Here is a 19,973-nt window from a genome sequence, read left to right on the forward strand (position 1 = left end):
AAATGCCACCTCATCAAAGGCCCACCATAACATGCATAACATAAAAATATATTATATTATACTACATATATTCAATGAATTAAATATATAATAATTAAATACAACTAAAAAGAATGTTCATTTTATATTTTAGTTCATACCTTGTTAATTCAATTATTCATATTTTGTATGATCAAATCTTATTGAAATATATTGCAATCGAGTTCCACATAAACAACTGTGATATCGTCTAGTTAATGAAGTTTTTGAACCGCTTTAAGGACTACTTGTAACAGTGAATGTTCTGCAATGTATGTATTTGTGATCGCATTTCGGTTCCTTTTATTCAACAACTATGTGAAGTAACATATTTTTTAGTTATGTACAACAGAGATAATAAATTCAGGGATCACAACAAAGATACTTCCTTCGTCATGGTTTAGAAGACACGGCTTCGTTCATGCATTTTTAAAATAAAAGAGTATTAAAACGGGTAACATTTACTACTTGGTTGCGCGTAGCAAATCGGAGAAGCGAAACCAATAGGTAAGGTATGGGGAAGGAGGCATGTGCTTGGCAGCCCAAGATAAGGAGCCACGGGCGCGGCACCCCTGAGGTGTACAATGACTGGTCAATGGATGGACCCCATGGCCATGGTGACCACCCCGCGCCCCCCGTCCCTCTCCTTCCCCGCTCCCCCCCTCCTACCTGCCTACTTACCTTCGCCGCCACCACCACCGACGAGAGGGACTGAGATAGAGAGACGGGCTGCGGCCGGAGGAGGAGGATGGCGCGGCGCGGGCGGGTTGAGCTGCGGCGGATCGAGGACCGGACGAGCCGGCAGGTGCGCTTCTCCAAGCGCCGCGCGGGGCTCTTCAAGAAGGCCTTCGAGCTCTCGCTCCTCTGTGACGCCGAGGTCGCGCTGCTCGTCTTCTCCCCCGCCGGCAAGCTCTACGAGTACTCCTCAGCCAGGTGCATGCCGCTCCCGCTCGCCGCTCGCCTGCCCCCCGCACTTAATTTATCCCCTTGAATTACGCCCTCCGCAAGCGTTCGAAATCACCTGCCCCAACGTCTGAACCCGTTCCCCCCCTCGGCGTCTCGTGATGGAAGCGGACGGCCGCTCCGCTCTGCTCTGCGCGCGCACGGCATGTGCTCGAGACAATCCCTCAGAGGCTTACCACCATGCCTGGCTCTGTTTAGGATCTTGGCTTCGTATCTGTGCACTGCTGGTACTAGTAACGTCGTCCCCGCATGGGCAGGAGCTTTGTTTATGATGTATAGTAGTACTGTCCTGGCGATTCGTGGTTCGGAGCTACGGCTTTCTAATGGCGTGAGCTGCCTGTTTTTTTGGCTTTCGCGTGGCCATACAGGAGAGAGGCAGAGAGCAGGAGATTTGAGCGCGCGCGCCTGTTGGCTTTGGCATAGGTACTTGATCCCAGACCCAGCGCGCGGCCGCACAGGTGATTAGGGGAGAGAGAGAGAGAGAGTGGAGTGGGATGCGAGTGGGACTGTGGGAGGGCACTGTGTTTATGGTGACAAATCCAGGCGAAAGGGGCGCATGACTGATGCCGTAGCTACAAGTTCCAAGTGGCAATAACAGTGAGGCCTCTTTTGGTTCATAGGGTAGGAAAATAATAAAAATAGAAAAGTCATAGAAAATGAGATACATGTATCTTAAATCCTTTACATAGGATTAGAAAAGAAGATGCTCTTTGGTTCACATCATAGGATTTTTTTTCATTGACGCCCTGTTTCTTTAAAAAGTCTTAGGACTTTTTTTTAGTCCCAACTAAAAAGTCTCTAGTCCTTATCCGTTTCTTTTCAAGGACTAAACATGGACTAGAGGTCATTTAATGACATGCAAAAAGACCATGTTACCCCTAGTAATGTACTAGAAGTTATTAAATGGCATGCTAAAATTGGGGTATTGTTGGAAAAAGTGTCAAAAAAGTCCCAAAATGTCCCTCCCATAGGGACTTCTTCCTTTAGTCCCAAATACCCCCTTTTAGTCCTTAAGAGTCCCTCCTGTTTCTTTCACATGGGACTAAAAGGGACTTTTTTTAGTCCCTACACCAAAAAGTCCGTGAAAAGAAACAACCCCTATGATGGGGTCATAGGCCTGCCGTACAGGTCCTACCCAAGGACTACCCCACACAAAGGACAGGACCCTAAGTCTGCCCCGACTGAATTAAGGAGTCTCCATCATCCAGTCGGCAACAAGCCCTGAATCATCCAGTCGGAGACTAGCATTCGGAGGGCGCCGGGCTAACCGGCTGGATACACTCGGTACATCGTAACCTCTCTGGAGGGAAACTGCCGTACGTTTCCGGGTGCATTTATTAGCATTTGGAGCCTACGTTACTTGTAACGTACGCATTCAATCGCCACTACTTCGCCCCTGAATCAGAACCGTTGTGGAGGGCAGCGCACTCTATATAAGCCGCCCTCCCCCACTGGTAAAGGGGTTAGCAAATCATTGTATTCCATATTACACTCGGCAACAAGCTCCGAGAGCACTGAGACGTAGGGCTGTTACCTCCACTGTAGAGGGGCCTGAACTCATACAACCTCGCCGTAGCTAGGACTCTGCCCATCTCATTCGTACCCTACACATCTACTGTCAGGCTTATACCCACGACAGTTGGCGCCCACCTTGGGGCAGGCGTCTAAGCGACTTCCGACGAGTTTGCGATTACTTCCTTTCGTCATGTCGTCCGGTGGAGATTCGAGCATGGGTCACCAGATCTTCTTCGGCGTTCTCTCCTTCACCGTCGACGATTCGGCGTGGCTTCGGGAGGCACCTCTCGACGTCGAGGCGCTTCCCCGTCGCGGGGCCACACACTTCCGTGCCGGCGCCCGCGGCGTTCTTCTTCTCCAACAATCGGCTCCGTTGTCGACCTGCACCTCCATCATGCGCCGCAACAAGCGGTCCCGCCGTCCGCGTCTCCAACGTTGGGTGCAGCATGCCCGAGCGCGTCAGATCGCGTCTTCTCAAGTGGCAGTTCTGGAGTCTGTTGTGGTTGCCCCGCGTTCCCAGCACTCGGGCTCAGTTCCGACTGAGTTTCCTTCCGAGTACGCGGGCCGCGGGCCTGCAGCAGAAGTTCACATGGCCAACACCCATGAAGATCCCCGTCAAGCTGGTCGAAACGAGCGCGAGGTCGGCGAAGCATCCGGTGCGCGCCGTCCACCTCGCCGTTCTGCAAGTCGACACACTCGGCGGAGCAACGTAGAGTTGTTCCGCACGCCCCTCCTCAACTTGGCTGCTGCTGCCAAGATAGCCGATTCCCTCCAGCCGACTGATTCAGAGGCTGGTAGAGGGATCGAGCAGATCCGAGCCCTGTTGCACACAGCGCAGCAGCAGAATTCGGCAGTCTCCCAGTCGCACAACCGGATCTACAATAGTTCCGTCCACGCCAACACGCATCGGTCGGTTCACAGCCCTGGATCCCATCAACGCCACAGGGGAGGCAGCCGTTCCTTGATTCATGAAGATCGCCGCCGCTCACGCACCCCTCCGCGGGGTGGGCCCTATGGGTCCCGACATCATGATGATCGGCGTTCAGTCGGCGACACTCACGACCCAAGACCCGACGCAAGAGGACGTATCGCCCAACGAAGAGTCGACAGGGGTCGAGCCCACCGTGATGGTTACGATATGGACCGTCCGAGTGGAAGCAGGGCCATCGTGTCCGGTCCCGAGTGTTTTAGTCGAGCCATCCGCTCGGCTGACATCCCGCCCAACTTCCGATTGGCGGCGGGAATCAGTAAGTTTACAGGAGAGTCCAAGCCGGAAACATGGCTGGATGACTACCGAGTGGCAGTCCAGATCGGAGGAGGGGACGACCATGTCGCTATGAAGCACCTCCCTCTGATGCTCGACGGCTCGGCGCGAGCGTGGCTAAACCAGTTGGCCCCCTCGAGCATTTACAGTTGGGCAGATCTGGCCCGAGTATTCATCAGGACCTTCGAAGGAACGTGCAAACGCCCTGCAGGCCTTGTGGAGCTCCAACACTGTGTCCAGAAGCCGAATGAGCCCCTGCGCGACTTCATCCAGCGTTGGACAACTCTCTACCACACGATGGAGAACGTCACCGAGCATCAGGCAGTCTGCGCCTTCAAGGCAGGCGTGCGGTACAGAGAGCTGTACTTAAAGTTCGGTCGAACAGGCGACATCTCCATGAGCAAGATGATGGAGATAGCGGCGCGCTATGCAAATGGCGAAGAAGAGGACCGCATCCGGAGCGGCAAGCACAAGACAGTCGGCGATGTTGACGGAGGTAACACTCGGAAGCAGAAACAGAAAGCTCCGCCCACACCGCAAGCAGAAGCTGTAGCCGTGACCAATGCCAAGTTCAAGGGCAAAGGGAAGGCGCAGTTTACCCCCAAGAAGAAGCCGTTCAACAATCCCATCCTGGACCAGCCTTGTCCGGTTCACACGAAGATGGACGAAGAAGGCAACCCCATATACGCAAAGCATACCACTCGACAGTGTCGTCTCCTGATCTAGGGGTTCAGCGAGGGACAACCGAGTGAGAAGGACCCTGAACAAGATGAGGAGGATAAGGAGGATCCGTTCCCCCAAGTCCATGCAACCCTGAGGATCTTTGCTGACGTCGAGAGCAAGAGCCGACTGAAGCTGGTGAACAGAGAGGTGAACATGGCCATCCCTTCCAACCCCAAGTTCCTCAAATGGTCCCAGACTGCGATCATCTTCGACCAGTCGGATCACCCGGCACATGTACCCACCCCGGGAAGACAGGCTATGGTCGTCGACCCGGTGGTAGAAGGAGTCCGACTGCGCAAAGTCCTCATGGATGGCGGCAGCGGCTTGAACATCATGTACGCCGACACCCTCAAGGGGATGGGCATCCCGATGTCCAGACTCAGCAAGAGCAGCATGCAGTTTCACGGAGTCGTTCCTGGACGGAAGGCCAAATCACTCGGCCAGATCGCGTTGGACGTCGTTTTCGGATCCGACAAGAACTTCCGCAAGGAGAAGCTGACGTTCGAAGTGGTTGACTTCCAGAGCGCTTATCACGCAATTCTGGGTCGCCCTGCGTACGCGCACTTCATGGCCCGTCCATGTTACGTGTACCTGAAGCTGAAGATGCCAGGCCCGAAAGGCGTGATCACCATCACAGGCAATCGGCAACGGGCTGAAGAGTGTCTGCAGCAGGGATCAAGAATCGCCGACCAGCAGATGGCCGTCCTCGAGCTGGACGAGTACAAGAAAACAGTCGACCCCGCCGACCTGATGCGCTCGAAAAAGCCGGCTTCAGAGTCTGCATTTCAGTCGGCGGGAGAGACGAAGAAGGTCAGCATCCACCCGACGGACGCCACTGCTGCCCTGACGAACATCTCCACCACCCTCGATCCTAAATAGGAAGCCGAGCTCACCCAATTCCTCCGTGAGAACTGGGACATCTTCGCATGGAAACCATCCGACATGCCAGGTGTACCCAGGGAGTTGGCCGAGCACCGACTGCACGTGGATTCCACGGCTCGGCCTGTCCGAGAACGTCTGCGCCGGTCCGCCGCGCACAAGAGGAAGGCAATCGGGGAATAGGTGGCCAAGCTGCTGGCAGCCAACTTCATTCGCGAGGTTCACCACTCCGAGTGGCTCGCCAATGTCGTCATGGTGCCCAAGAAGGACAAGTCGCTCCGAATGTGCATCGACTTCAAGCATCTCAATAAGGTCTGCCCGAAAGACCATTTTCCGCTCCCCCGCATAGATCAAATTGTCGATTCGGCTGCGGGTTGCGAGCGTCTGTCGTTTCTCGATGCCTACTCGGGCTATCATCAGATCCGTCTGTATGGCCCCGATGAGTTAAAGACAGCCTTCATCACCCCATTCGGGTGCTTCTACTACATCACTATGCCTTTCGGTCTGAAGAATGCATGAGCTACCTTTATGCGCATGATCCAAAAATGTCTCCTCGACCAGATCGGTCGCAATGTGGAGGCATATATGGATGATATCGTAGTCAAGTCACGCAAAGGTTCCGACCTGCTGACTGACTTGGCAAAAACATTCGCCAACCTTCGTAGGTACGATATCAAGCTCAACCCAGCCAAATGTTCATTCGGTGTTCCCAGCGGAAAGTTACTCGGTTTCTTCGTTTCCGAACGAGGGATCGACGTCAACCCCGAAAAGATCGGGACCTTCGTCCGAATAGAGAAGCTGGTCAGAATACACGATGTTCAACGGCTCACAGGTTGCCTAGCGGCTTTAAGCAGGTTCATCAGTCGACTCGGCGAAAAAGCACTTCCTCTGTACCGGCTCATGAAGAAATCAGATACCTTCGAGTGGACAGACGAAGCCCAAGTCGCATTCGACGACCTCAAAGTCCTACTTTCCACCCAGCCGGTTCTTACTGCTCCGCTCAGTAAAGAGCCCCTTCTTCTATATATCGCGGCTACAAATCAAGTTGTCAGTACTGTTCTTACAGTCGAGCGAGAAGAAGAAGGCAAAGCATACAAAGTTCAGCGGCCAGTGTACTACGTCTCCGAAGTCCTGACCCCTTCCAAGCAGAGGTATCCCCATTATCAAAAACTTATCTATGGGATCTATATGACTGCGAAGAAGGTGGCTCATTATTTCCAAGACCACTCGGTATCTGTCATTTCTGATGCTCCGTTGTCGGAAATTCTCCACAATCGAGACGCATCAGGCCGAGTGGCGAAGTGGGCAATGGAGATGTTGTACTGTGACATCAAGTTCGAGGCCAAGAAAGCTATTAAGTCTCAAGCCCTGGCTGACTTTATAGCAGAATGGGTAGAACAACAGCAACCGACCCACATCTACTCGGCTCATTGGACAATGTTCTTCGATGGGTCTAAGATGTTGAATGGCTCCAGCGCTGGTGTTGTGATCATATCACCAAAGGGCGACAAGCTCAAGTACGTGCTGCAGATACACTTTGATTCCTCCAACAACGAGGCAGAATATGAAGCTCTCCTCTATGGATTGTGCATGGCCATCTAACTCGGCGTCCGTCGCTTGATGGTCTACGACGATTCGGATTTGGTGGTCAATCAAGTGATGAAAGAGTGGGACGTCAGGAACCCCACCATGACCACATACTGCAATGCAATGAGGAAGCTGGAGAAGAAGTTTGAAGGTCTAGAGCTCCACCATGTTCCAAGACTGAAGAACCAAGCAGCTGACGAGTTTTGCAAGGTTTGAAGCCCCGACTCCTGCGAGAGATAGGACATGCCGCTGGCGCTTGGGTTACCGAGCTACCTTCAGTGCTTTGGGGACTTCGCACAACCCCGAACAGATCTATAGGGCGATCACCGTTCTTCCTCATTTATGGAGCAGAAGCGGTCCTTCCGAGTGACTTGCTACACAACGCGCCACGAGTCGAACTCTTCTCCAAAGCCGAAGCAGAACAAGCAAGGCAAGACGGAGTGGATCTTCTGGAAGAGGAGCGCGAGATGGCATTAACTCGCTCGACCATTTATCAACAAAATCTGCGGCGTTTTCATGCACGCCATGTCAGAAGTCGGACGTTCCAAGCAGGCGACCTGGTGCTCCGAGTGGATCAACAAAGACCCCACAAGTTGGCTCCGGCCTGGGAAGGACCCTTCATCATCTCCAAGGTGCTGAACAACGGAGCATACAGACTCTACAACATTCAGAGGGAGACAGACGAGCCGCGCGCATGGAACGGAGACCTCCTGAAGCGCTTCTACACGTGACCGTCGACTGAAGCGATGTAAAGAACAAGTATTGGCGAATTAATATAAAGCAGATTGAGTTTTTTGCAGGTTCAAAGTTCTTCCGCGGTCGCAGACTCCGGTCTCAAAAAAAAAACTTAGCTGCGATCCAGAATCGCCTAAGTATTAACTTTCTCCGAGTGTGTACTTAACGTCACACTCGGGGGCTTAGCCGCGATCCAACATCGCCTAAGTATTAACTCTCTCCGAGTGTGCACTTAACGTCACACTCGGGGGCTTAGCTGCGATCCAGCATTGCCTAAGTTTTAACTTTCTCCGAGTGTGTACTTAACGTCACACTCGGAGGCTTAGCCGCGATTCAGTATCGCCTAAGTATTAACTCTCTCCGAGTGTGCACTTAACGTCGCACTCGGGGGCTTAGCTGCGATTCAGCATCGCCTAAGTGTTAACTTTCTCCGAGTGTGCACTTAACGTCACACTCGGGGGCTTAGCTGCGATCCAGCATCGCCTAAGTCTTAACTCTCTCCGAGTGTGCACTTAACGTCACATTCGGGGGCTTAGCTGCGATCCAGCATCGCCTAAGTCTTAACTCTCTCCGAGTGTGCACTTAACGTCACATTCGGGGGCTTAGCTGCGATCCAGCATCGCCTAAGTATTAACTCTCTCCGAGTGTGCAATTAACGTCACACTCGGGGGCTTAGTTGCGATCCAGCATCGCCTAAGTATTAACTCTCTTCGAGTGTGCACTTAACGTCACACTCGGGGGCTTAGCTGCGATCCAGCATCGCCTAAGTATTAACTCTCTCCGAGTGTGCACTTAACGTCACACTCGGGGGCTTAGCTGCGATCCACCATCGCCTAAGTATTCACTCTCTCCGAGTGTGCACTTAACGTCACACTCGGGGGCTTAGCTGCGATCCAGCATCGCCTAAGTATTCACTCTCTCCGAGTGTGCACTTAACGTCACACTCGGGGGCTTAGCTGCGATCCAGCATCGCCTAAGTATTAACTCTCTCCGAGTGTGCACTTAATGTCACACTCGGGGGCTTAGCTGCGATCCAGCATCGCCTAAGTATTAACCTTCTCCGAGTGTGCACTACACGTCACACTCGGGGGCTTAGCTGCGATCCAGCATCGCCTAAGTAATAACCTTCTCCGAGTGTGCACTTCACGTCACACTCGAAGGGAGCTTAACAACGATCCAGCATCGGCTGTTTGCCTTTGGCTTCACCAAGAAACGCCAACCAAAAACTCGAATCAACATTGCAACAGAAGAGCAAAAGTCGGATTCCAAAATTCTCGCAAAGATAGCTAACTCGATGCGGATCAAGCTTACCCACACCGATTTAAAAGTATCACAGCCAACAGAAGTGGCAAGAGTACCTTACAGATAAACACTCGGCATACCGAGGATAAAGTTTTTTTACGCGTCAGCTGGGCCAGCGCCAGGACTGGAGGGCTCCACGAAAGTGTCCAAGTCGATTCCTTCGGCGATGCGGATAGCAGTCTCAAGGAATGTCTCCATGAAGTCTTTGAATCGAAGCTTCTTCGTGTTGGCGACCTTCAATGTCTTCAGCTTATCTTCCCGCACCTCCTTGCAATGGACTCGGACCAAGGACAGCGCAACATCAACACCGCAACGCGCTGCCGATTTCTTCCACGATTGCACTCGGCTCGGAATCTCCTCCAATCGCGCCATCAAGGTTTCCATCTCCTGCCGCGACTCGTCTTCCGGCCAAAGTTCCTTGTCAATTCGGCCAACGGCTTCTCTCAGTCGACCGATGAAAGGACTCACTTTGCCTACGCGGATATGCGCCCGGAGCAGATCCCGGTTGGCCTCCTCGCCGAGTGGCACCTTGTCTTGAATGGACCGCTCCACAGCCGCTGCTTCAGCTTCAGCATCAACGCAAAAGTCTGCAACAAACGGGCAAGCATACAATAAAAACCGAGTGTAACGCACACGGTACAAGCACTCGGCAAAACATAAGACTTACCAGCCAGACGAGTCATCATCTGCCCAGCCCAGTCCTTCACATACTTCTCCTGAGCTATGCATCGTCTATTCTGGACAGCCATCTGATTCATGAGAACAGTCCTCTGTTTCCCCACTTTTTCCAACTCCTCCGTCAACACCTTGTTCGCCTCCCGAGCCTCCTCCAGGGACTTCTCTCGTCCCTCCAGAGCATCCTTCATGCCGGCCATGGCGAGCATAGCAGCATCAAGTTCACCAGCGAACTGGTTCCTCTCCGCTCTCAGGGCCTCATAGGTCGTCTCCATTTCACAAGTTTTCTGCCACCAAGAAACAAAGGACAGTCAACAAGTTTATCAGTTAACAGTCTAAGTTCTTCAGACCCCTGCCGACACAAGCAGTCGACAGCGGTCTCGGGGACTACACCCAGTGGGTTCACTAAGAGTGACCCCACTGGCATGCACCTCAAGAAGGCCTGCCCTATTGAGATGCATGTTATCACCTACGCCTCCGAGGCCAATACTACCCGACCTGAGTACAACTTACTCTCGGGGACTCTTACCGTAAGTGCACTCCGACTGCAACAATTACTCGCACTCGGTAATCCTATTTACAGACACAACCAAACTCAAGGCAAAGTGTATAAAGACAACTGTCGGTGCAAGCACTCGACAGAAGTCTCGGGGACTACACCCACTGGGTTCACTCAGAGTGAACCCATTGCAAACAACAACTGATATTCAATAACACTCAGTGGGCTACAGGGGAAAAGTAAATACTTACTAGACCACTTACTTGGATATCATCGCGCAGCTCCAAGCTCCGCTGGTACAAGGCCGCAACGGAGTCATAAGCCCTCTTGGCTTCTCCAGCCATCAGCTCTGCCTGCACCATGGCCCCCTTGGCCGCTCCCACCTGCTCCTCCGGAAGACGCCGGATGCTGAATTCAGCATTCGACGAACCTGGAATCGTCGGAGGTTCCTGAGGCATCCCAAGGTCCGCCCCAGTCGGCTCCTCCCCCACCAGCACTGGTTCAGTCGGTGGCGGCACTTCAGTCGGCGGGACGTCGGCGGCGGGAGCGGCAGCAGGAGGAGCAGCCTCAAGAACAGGCTCCACGGCGGGGTCGGCTCTCCCCTGGTCGTCCTCGTCCAGGCAAATCGCCCCTGACAAGTCGAATGACATGACGCCTCAGAAAAAGAAAGAAACAAGCCCTATGATAGAATTGGAGACGCGATGGGATAAAACACCCGACTCTCCTACAACACACCTGGCTGGGACGAAACGACGTTGTCCGTGTCCATGGGGTCGTCTCCTTGGCGGGCCGGAGAGGTGGCAGAGGTAGCGACCCTGTCGAGTGAAACCCATTCGACCTGTAATCAGGAGTTCACTCGGATAACAGAAAGAGCCGAAAGCTAGATACACTTACGTGGAGGTGACAGGGATAGCAACCCTCATTCGCGGCAGAGCCTTCCGAGGCTTAGGCCCACTCGGCTTGGGCGCCCTGGAAGACTGGCCCGCGGGCTCAGCGGCGGCGTCCCTGGCCCTCTTGGTGCCTCGAACACTCGGGACCACCGGAGCAGTAGGCGGAGCACTCGACGACGCAGGGGGAGCTGAAGGGACGGCGGGCTCGTGACGGCGCTTGGTCCGATGCTCTGGTCGTGGAGGTGGCGAGTCTTGCTCCTCATCTTCTTCCTCTTCCTCGCTGTCCTCCTCCTCCGATTCCTTGCTGTCGGAGACGTATTCGGCGCTCTCCACGCTGCCCTCCTGGCTGCCTTCCTCCTCTTCCTCCTCCGGATTCCCATTCGAAACGGGGGAGAACCAGTTGGTCCACGCCTGCATAAAGTTCAGTCGGAAACAGTAGGCATCACACGGAGATATAAGCAAACGAATGGAATTAAGACAGTTCAATGCACTCGACTAGTGCCACTCACCTGATTCGGTGGAGGATGATCCGCGCTGTAAGGCTTCACTCGGCGAGCTCCTTTGGGATTCTCACAGGGACCCGTGATTTGGAGCACCCACGAGGTTACCCTCTCCTCGGTCACGCCCACCACGTTGGTCCGAGTGGAATCTTCGTTCCCCGTGTAATGCCACATAGCATGGTCGCGAGCCTGCAGAGGCTGGATTCGCCGACCAAGGAAGACTTCCAGCAGGTCTATACCGGTGACCCCCCTCCTGACGACATCCACGAGTGCCTTAACCAAAGGCTGGATGTCGTTCTTCTCGGCCTTCGAGAGCGCGAGCTGCTTAGGCGGGGCGGGCCGGTCTAGGCTAAAAGGAGGCAGCCCAGTCGACGCATTCGGACAGGCGATGTCATGGCAGTAGAACCACGTCGACTGCCAGTTCCTAACCGACTCACTCAACTAGAGAGCAGGATAGCTACTCCGACTCTTCTTCTGGAATCCTAAACCTCCGCAGAGCTGGAGGAGGTGAGTCTTATCATCCGACTGGCTAAGTCGTTTGATAGTCTGGGATCGGGCGGAGAAGATGTGTTTGAACAAACCCCAATGGGGGGACAACCGATGAAACACTCGCACAAAACAATGAAGGCAGAAAGATGGGCGATGGCATTCGGAGGAAAGTGGTGGAGTTGAGCCCCGAAGTGATTCATGATGCCTTTAAAGAAGGGATGCGGGGGCAAAGAAAAACCTCTGTGAACATGGCTGAGGAGCAGGACGCGCTCCCCCTCCCGAGGCGCTGGCTCGACCTCGTCGTCCGCCAGCAGTCTCTAGGACTTATGCACGAGCATTCCGTGCTCCACCAGCTCTAGCAGATCTCCCTCCGTCACCGTAGAGGGAAGGAAGTCTCCTTGGATCCAACCCGCAGGCAGCGGCCGCTGCCGCCGCTGAGCAGGCGCCGCCGCCTTGTTCTTCTTCTTCCTCGCCTCCATCTTGCTGGTCTGACCCTTGGTCATGGAGGCGACGGCGAACCCTCGAGAGGGAGGAGAAGGAAGGAGCGTAGGAGCGCAGGGGGTGGCGAGGAAGACGGAGCAGGCGAGAGCGAAAGATTCGGCGAGCGTAACGAAGAAGCCTCGCCGCCCAGATTTAAATAGGGTTCCGACTGGGTCACTGGCGGGTGGCCCCGAAACCTTATCCGCCCGACCGGCCGCGGCGATATCAGTGGAGGACTTGAAGGCACGAGAATCGAGGCGTCAGGCGCTACTCGAGTGCGCTGACGTCGTCCCCGCTGAGCGCGCGGAACCCGAAATTTGAGATCCCGGAAAATCCGCCACTGTCAGTTGACCGGTCGCGTCAAAAGATGCCGCGGAAACACTCGGCTCCCGATAGTCGGTTTCTTAAGCACTTCCACTCGGATCGTTGGTCAGAAAAGGTAAAATGGATAGAGGCAAGCAACGCCCAAGCCGAATCTAATCCAGTCGGATCCGAACTTCAAGCACCGCTTCGTCGTTTCAACCCCAATCCATTCGGGGACTAATGATGGGGTCATAGTCCTAGGGTAGGATCATAGGCCTGCCGTACAGGTCCTACCCAAGGACTACCCCACACAAAGGACAGGACCCTAAGTCTGCCCCGACTGAATTAAGGAGTCCCCATCATCTAGTCGGTAACAGGCCCTGAATCATCCAGTCGGAGACTAGCATTCGGAGGGCGCCGGGCTAACCGGCTGGATACACTCGGTACATCGTAACCTCTCTGGAGGGAAACTGCCGTACGTTTCCGGGTGCATTTATTAGCATTTAGAGCCTACGTTACCTGTAACGTACGCATTCAATCGCCACTACTCCGCCCCTGAATCAGAACCGTTGTGGAGGGCAGCGCACTCTATATAAGCCGCCCTCCCCCACTGGTAAAGGGGTTAGCAAATCATTGTATTCCATATTACACTCGGCAACAAGCTCCGAGAGCACTGAGACGTAGGGCTGTTACCTCCACCGTAGAGGGGCCTGAACTCATACAACCTCGCCGTAGCTAGGACTCTGCCCATCTCATTCGTACCCTACACATCTACTGTCAGGCTTATACCCACGACACCCTGAGTCTGGGCTAATATTTATTTTCCTATGAAATGTGAGGGATATAAATAATTCCTTCATAGTAATAGGATTCCTACAAGAAATAATTTTTCCTATAGAAATCTTATCCTATGAAATTCCTACAAGATTCCTCCAAACCAAAGGAGGCCTGAAAGGGTCGTCGTGTTGTCTTTTTGGCTTTTAAGGTCGTGATTAAAAAAGGCACAAAAATAGAAACATTATATTAAACAATGATTTTTTAGATTTCAATGTGGTCCTAAGTTTTTTGTGTTCCAACGTTTTTAGAATCCTACAAACCAGATAGCTCGGTTTACTCTTACTAGTTTTTTTGTGTTCCTCTGTTTTTAGACATTACAGTTGGCAAAAACATGTCAATCCAACACTTACATAGGGAAAACGGTTGGGGCAAATGGTATTATGAGAAGCCATTGCAATACCAAACCCAACGTTTAATCCAACTAAATCACCAACAACAAACAATACATGTAGCATTGACTGGGCCACCAAGACAACGTTTCACTTAATCCAACTAAATCACCAACATCAAATTATACATGTGGCATTGATCACGTAGTAAGACTCGCCCACCAATATTGTCGGTACCAGTCAACGAAGGTCAAAAATCAAGGTCTTTTAGGCCGAATTCTCCTCATTAAACAGTCGAACCAACAATTGATGAAGACCAAATCACCAAAGGTATAAAGGCAATCAAGGAAAACGCTTGATGTCGTGGTATTTTCTTGACATTGTCCATCTGAGGATAGCGCACACGTCAGAGATCTACATGGTACACACGAGGAGATTTACTGAGGGCCTTCGGATCGAGGTAATACCCTCGTTCCTGCTTGTCTGTATTGACGATATGGTCTTGTATGACTAATAGGGTTTGTGTCTACAAATGGTTCATCCGCGAGATCGTATAAGAGCTTTTGCTCAAAGGTTGGATGTGTAAGAAGCTTGTAAGGTTATTGAGCCACACCGATCAAGAGGCCCCTACCTCCCCTTATATAGGTGGATGAGGGTTAGGGTTACAAGAGTCCTAGTCTATTTACAAGGTAGAGTACTAGTCGATTTACAACTAGATCTTCAACCGAGTCCTTGTCTTCTACGCCAAGATGGTGATGCGACCTGTATAGCGAGAGGACTCCGAGTAGTGGGGTTGGCCTCTCGTGGTTATTGGGCCTCATTTGTCCTCTATGGTTATTCCCTTGGGGCATGGCATTGATATTAGCCACTGAGCTCTTCAAGATCAGGTTGTTGGTCTGGTAATCCGACAAACTGGGTCCTTTAACTGAACAGAAATTCAGAGCTTCAATCTTGTTGAGTGCGCCTTGTGTCATCCGACAAACTAATCTTTATGAGGTTCACGATGTTCTCGTTGAAGGATCTTCAGAGTTGTCTCCACTTTTCCAAAGCTATTATCTGGGAATTAAGCTCTCGCCGAAGTGATGATCTAGCGCTTTGGTTCTCGTTAGAGCTATGGTCCAACTGCTGTAGTTTGTTAGAGCTATGTTTCGTCAGTTAAGTTGTCGTGAGGGTAATGCCTTGTCATTAGTGGTTACGTCAGAAGTGTACTCGGGTAAACACATGACTTTCAGAGTTGTCCCATGTATCTACACTACCTTGAGAATGATGCTTTGGTATTTGTGGTTCTGCCAAAGGGGTGCCCTAATAAACGCAACCGTTAGAGTTGTTCTTAGGTGTCCATGTTGTCGTTAGAGTGATCCTTTGGCATCCACAGTTTTGACACAGATGCTATGATATATGCGAGAGCGCGAACTGCGTCTTATGTTTCTGCATTCTTCTTCCTATGGGGGTGCAAAAAATGCACCCATAGGGTGTAGCCCCTGAGCTTCTGTCAGACTCCGCCAAGTATATTTACACATTATTGAAATAATTGTAGAAACATAAAGGAAAAACACAACTAAGGTGTCGGGACGCAACGTACCCATAGGGTGTCGAGCAACCCGCGAGTGTTGCTCGAAAGATTCCACAAAAATAAACTCCTCACAGAGTAATCAGTTCATATAAAAAATTGAAAGTATGGAGCTAAGCATAAAAGTGACTTAGTTGATTTGATGCTCTCAAGTGTCGGTGACATGGTTGAAGTAAGCGGAGAGGTGACATGACGACGTTGGACACCGCAAAGTGGCAACGTGATGCTGTCAGATCTTGCGGAGGTCGGTAGAGGTACACATAGGTTGATAGAGTTTAGCGGAGTGACGGCAGAGCCCTCGGGGCACAAATTAGATCCTTTGAACAACAATGCAATGAGGTAGATCCCTCGTAGGGCGGAGTAGGGCCCTTCGAGTAATGACGCAGAGAGGTGGAGTCCTTAGAGCGTGGAGTAGAGTTGTTGGAGCATGGAGTAGGGCACTCGGAGCAGGAAGTAGAGTCCTCCGGGCAACATGATAGAGGCCTCTGAGGGATGACGTGACGAGGTAGTGCTCTCAAAGCACGGATTGAAGTCTTCCATGTAAAAGTGTGATGAGGTAGAGCCCTCAAAGCGTAGGTTAGAGTGTCCGAGTGATGGCACGAGGAGGTAGAGTCCTCAGAGCACGAAGTAGAGTCCCCGAAGCAACGACATGATGAGGTAGATCCCTTAGAGGGTGGAGTAGAGTCCTCTGAGCAATGACACGATGCGATAGAGCCCTTGGAACATGGAGTAGAGTCCTCCAGGCAACGACCCGACGAGGTAGAGCCCTTGGAGCACGGAGTGGAGACCTTTGAGCGCTGGCACGATGAATTAGCACCCTCAAAGCACGGGGTAGAGTCCTCATAGCAAAGGCATGGTGAGGTAGAGCCCTTGGAGAGACGACACCGCAAGGTAGAGCCCATGGAGCAACTACACAAGGAGGTAGAGCCTTGGAGCATGAGGTCGAGCCCCTAAAGCGTGAGGCAGGGCCCTCGAAGCGTGACATGGAGCCCTTGGAGCACATCGTAGAGCCGTGTGGCCTCGGAGCACGAGATACAACCCTTGGAGCACGGAGTAGAGCCCTTCGAGTCACTGGGACACATGGTAGAGAACTCGAAGTGTGGAGTAGAACCCTCCAAGCGTGAGGTAGAGCCCTTCACCAAAAATATCTTCAATTAGATGACGCTTGATAGGCCACCCAGGGGCAAAGATGAATTTCACTTAGATTTTTTCTACGTAAGGAAACATACCCCAAAGCTAATGCACTTCTCATGTGTTTCCAGGAGATGGAACAACCTAATCCATCTGAAATTTGGAGGGGTGGCAAGCGTAGTAATCTCGCTCAATTTGAATAGTGTGATCTTGCAAACGATATTGGTGTCATCCACCATCTTTGGTTTACTGAGCTTGCGCGAATTCTCCAGATCCAGACAACAACCAACCCTTTTGAGCTAGGTAGAGATCCCGCAATCAGATTGTGATGAAAACATGCAAGATCGATATAGAGTCGATTTCACACAATCCCACTAAAGGGATCATCCAAACAACGCCTGAGACAGTGGGGATGGCATGAACGAGTCAACCGTTTGTGTTGTCCTACATGGTCGCACGAGGGTAATGTTGACGTCGATCCCTCAAGCTCCGCTGATGATTTATCCATGATCTTCGGGTGAGATGGAAGTTGATGTCGACGGAGATTCCAGGGATTGCGTAGGGGCAACTCCGTTGCTTGGCCGACAATTGTGTCATGGAATTGCATGACATCAAGTTTGTTGGCTATGGAGATCGAAAACCATATGAACCCTAGATCTGACACACACAATCCCTACCTGGTGATTGTGTTCCGACTAGGGGTCCTCTCACCATGTTAACCCTCGGCTTGGGAGGCGGGCTGAGGAGGTTCCATCCTCGGCGACTTTGGGCGGCCTATGGCAGCCTATAAAGAAGACTTTGGGAGACTTGCCGTTCAAGATAAGGACTCCTTATCCGTGCAGGGACTCCTCTCCATCGAGATAGCCGATTAGGACTTCTGTAATCCTAGGCCTTTGATAACTTACATATACCGGGGTTAGTTTAGTTGATAGTGTTGGGGAACGTTGCATGGGAAACAAAAAAATTCCTACGCACATGAAGACCTATCATGGTGATGATCATCTACGAGAGGGAGATCGGATCCACATACCCTTGTAGATCGCTAAGCGGGAAGCGTTAAGAAACGCGGTTGATGTAGTGGAACGTCTTCGCGATCCAAATCGCCGTCGTCCATGATCCGTCCCGATGACGATGACTGATGCACACGTACAACTCGATGACGATCTCCGCCTTCTTGATCCAGCAAGAGAGACGGAGAGGTAGCTGAATTCTCCGGCAACACGACGGCGTGGCGGTGATGATGGTGGAGCTACTCCGTCAGGGCTTCGTCGTGCCGTACCGAACTAGCTACGGGGTGTCACGAAGTAGTGGAGGGAGAGAGGGCTGCACAAAGGCTTTGGGGGTAAAAACCCTCTCAAATCTCCACTATATATATATATATATATATATATATATATATATATATATATATATATATATATATATATATATATATATGAGGAACAAGAGCGAGGGTTGGCTTGCCTCCTACTCCAAGTAGGAGGGTTCGGCCGAGTCCAAGAGGGAGGATTCCTCCTCCAATTCGGTTTGGTGGAGGAGTCCTTCCCATCTTGTCCACCTCTTTCCTTTTTTTCCTTTTTCCTTTTTTTTACTTCAGCCGAAATAGGCTTATTGGGCTGGCCTCACCAGCCCACAAAGGGCTGGTGCGTCACCCATGGGCCTATTAGGTCCTCTCCCGGTTGGGTGGCCCCTCCCGGTAAAACCCCGGAACCCATTCGTCACTGCCGGTACTTTACCGGTAATGGCTGAAATCTTTTCGGAAGCCAAATGCAACATTCCTATATATCAATCTTCGTTTCCGGACCATTCCGGATACACTCGTGATGTCCGGGATCTCATCCGGGACTCCGAACAACATTCGGTTACCAACATCAATAATTCTACTATACCGAAAACGTCACCGAACCTTAAGTGTGCAGACCCTGCGGGTTCGAGAACTATGTAGACATGACCGAGACACTCTCCGGTCAATATCCAATAGCGGGACCTGGACCTCCATATTGGATCCTACATATTCTATGAAGATCTTATCGGTTAAACCTCTACGTCAAGGATTCACACAATCCCGTATATCATTCCATTTGTCCTTCGGTACGTTACTTGCCTGAGATTTGATCGTCGGTATCGACATACCTATTTCAATCTCGTTACCGGTAAGTCTCTTTACTCGTTCCGTAATACAAGATCCCGTGGCTAACTCTTTAATCACATTGCTTGCAAGGCTTGTTTGTGATGTTGTATTACCGAGTGGGCCCCGAGATACCTCTCCGTTATACGGAGTGACAAATCCCAGTCCTGATCCATGCTAACTCAACGGACACCTTTGGAGATACCTGTAGACCACCTTTATAGTCACCCAGTAACGTTGCGACGTTTGATACACACAAGGCATTCCTCCGGTGTCAGTGAGTTACATGATCTCATGGTCATAGGAATGTATATATACTTGACATGTAGAAAACAGTAGCAACAAAATGACACGATCATATGCTACATTTATAGTTTGGGTCTTGCCCATCACATCATTCTCCTAATGATGTGATCCCATCATCAAGTGACAACACCTGTCTATGGATAGGAGACCTTAACCATCCTTGATCAACAAGCTAGTCAACTAGAGGCTCACTAGGGACATTGTTTTGTCTATATATATCCACATATGCATTTATGTTTCCATTCAATACAATTATAGCATGGATAATAAACGATTATCTTGAAACAGGAAATATAATAATAACTATTTTATTATTGCCTCTAGTGCATATTTCCAACAGACATAACACAACTTAGATCGTCACGATCTTACGGTAGATCATCTATACTCTGCACTCCATCCAAAAGCATTAAAATGCAAGCATGACGTAGGGTTTTACCTCTAAGGATAGCCCGAACCTGGGTAAAAACATGTGTCCCTATTACCATCTTGTCAAGACCCTTAGTTCGGGACCCCTTACATGAGATGTGCTGAATCCGACTCCGTCACCTGGCACGCGAACTGTCATGGTCTTTCTAGAATATAACCATCCAAGGGTGGCACACTCGTCGGAGATCCATATGGTGCATACGAGGTGATTTACCCAAGTTTAGGCCCTCGCATAGAGGTAATAACCTACTTCCCGCTTGTTTGTATTAATGATCTGGACTCGTATGAGTGCTAGGTTGTGTCTACACGGGTTCGATTGTGAGATCATATAGGAGCTTTTACTCAGAGGTTGGATGTGTAAGAAGGTTCTTAGGTTACTGAGCCATATCGATCAGGAGGCCCCTACATCCCTTATATAGTC

At 51.3% G+C, this 19,973-nt stretch overlaps 1 pseudogene; it reads left to right on the forward strand.

Annotated features, from left to right (window-relative positions):
- The first annotated feature begins 693 nt into the window (after positions 1-693).
- LOC123445252 overlaps positions 694-19,973 on the forward strand; it is a 46,229-nt pseudogene continuing 26,949 nt past the window's right edge.

The sequence above is a fragment of the Hordeum vulgare genome, chromosome 3H (assembly GCF_904849725.1).
Source record: "Hordeum vulgare subsp. vulgare chromosome 3H, MorexV3_pseudomolecules_assembly, whole genome shotgun sequence".
Taxonomy (NCBI): domain Eukaryota; kingdom Viridiplantae; phylum Streptophyta; class Magnoliopsida; order Poales; family Poaceae; genus Hordeum; species Hordeum vulgare.